This window comes from Tenrec ecaudatus, chromosome 1, assembly GCF_050624435.1.
Source record: "Tenrec ecaudatus isolate mTenEca1 chromosome 1, mTenEca1.hap1, whole genome shotgun sequence".
NCBI classification, from domain to species: domain Eukaryota; kingdom Metazoa; phylum Chordata; class Mammalia; order Afrosoricida; family Tenrecidae; genus Tenrec; species Tenrec ecaudatus.
In genome coordinates this window covers 43,241,248-43,242,633 of record NC_134530.1, presented here as the reverse complement: position 1 = coordinate 43,242,633, position 1,386 = coordinate 43,241,248, and positions in this window count along the sequence as shown.

Here is a 1,386-nt window from a genome sequence, read left to right as displayed (position 1 = left end):
TCTGGCCAAAACCTTATCAGAAGAGAATTTATGGTACATTTTTATTGCGTCTCAAAGCACACATACTGCTTATATGCCTTGTGGGGAGAGAGGCGGCCCAGCGAGAGGAAGGCTGGGTAGCAACATGGTATAGTTGGATGAGTAACTAAACCCCCAGGTCTTAAACTCTGATTTCTCCTAGGCAACCGTGAGTACATGTTTCCAAGGAGGGCCATGAGCTCAGCAGCTTCTGCCCGTCTGGATTTCCATCTTTGGCATCATAAACTGTCACTCACCAAGAACTCACAGTGTTCTAGCCTCAAGGAAAATATAAATAATGAACTTTAGGTTTTTTAATTTATTCCCTACTTTGCCCAAGAACCTTTCTGTCCTTAGAGACTCATCTAATCTCACACATGACCGTATAGGTCACCTTCTCCAGCATCTGCTGAGCCAGGAGCGCTTCTAGAACTAACCCCTACTGAATCCCAGCTATGATGCAATAAGGTTTTTGTAGAGAGAGAAAGTGGCCTAAATTGGGGCATCACTTTGGTTCCTAGCAGGGTCTTTCTGCGAGAATAGTTGGATTAATAGTGAATCAAAAGTGAGCAGCAGTCAGTTACCACCACTCCACCCTTAGCCCCAGGCCCTCGGCAGAGATGATCAGTCTCTCAGCTGTGGACCGAGGCTACAAAGTAAGAGTGGGAGCAGCCCCTCAGCAGTGGCAGGAATACAGGGGGTTTCGAAAAGTTCATGCAAAACTGGAATTCAGACACTAGAATTTTTCTATTTACTCTTTTGGGAACTCCTGTATTCTCATCCATGGCACTACCCTACTCTAACCCCTCTTGGAAGTGAGGTTCTGGAGAGACGACCAGCTGATGGGGAAGGAGTAGGAACCTTAAGGTCAAATCAGGACAGTGTGCAAAGGTCTGGCGAGCCAGCCCCAAAGCCATATGCCCCTGGCCCAGGACCAGCCTGTGCTGGAATACAGAGGGATTCCCCGGCCCCCCGTTTGGATGCATCTCTCCTCTAGGAAGGGTCATGCTTCAGTCACACTGCTGCCCCTGGGAGCCAGGCAGAGTGTGCCGCCACTCACTGTGAATTCAATCAAACTGACTCTCAGAGCTCTAGAGGCACCTGAGCTGGGCGGCTCTACAGGACCACAGATCAATTTGCAGTGGGCCGACAGACAGAAATTGGAATTGTTCAGCTGCTGTGTGTGGTGGCTGTACGAAGGCTGCAGTTGGGTGCTTTCAATTCGGAGTTGAGACACACTGGACAGCACTCAATCTGACACACACACACCTCCCACTCGCAGCTCTCTTAAAGGGCCATTTCCCACCATGCTCTCCCAGTCCCAGTCACACGCTGGGGACATCATGGTAAAAACAACCTGAGGCTCCA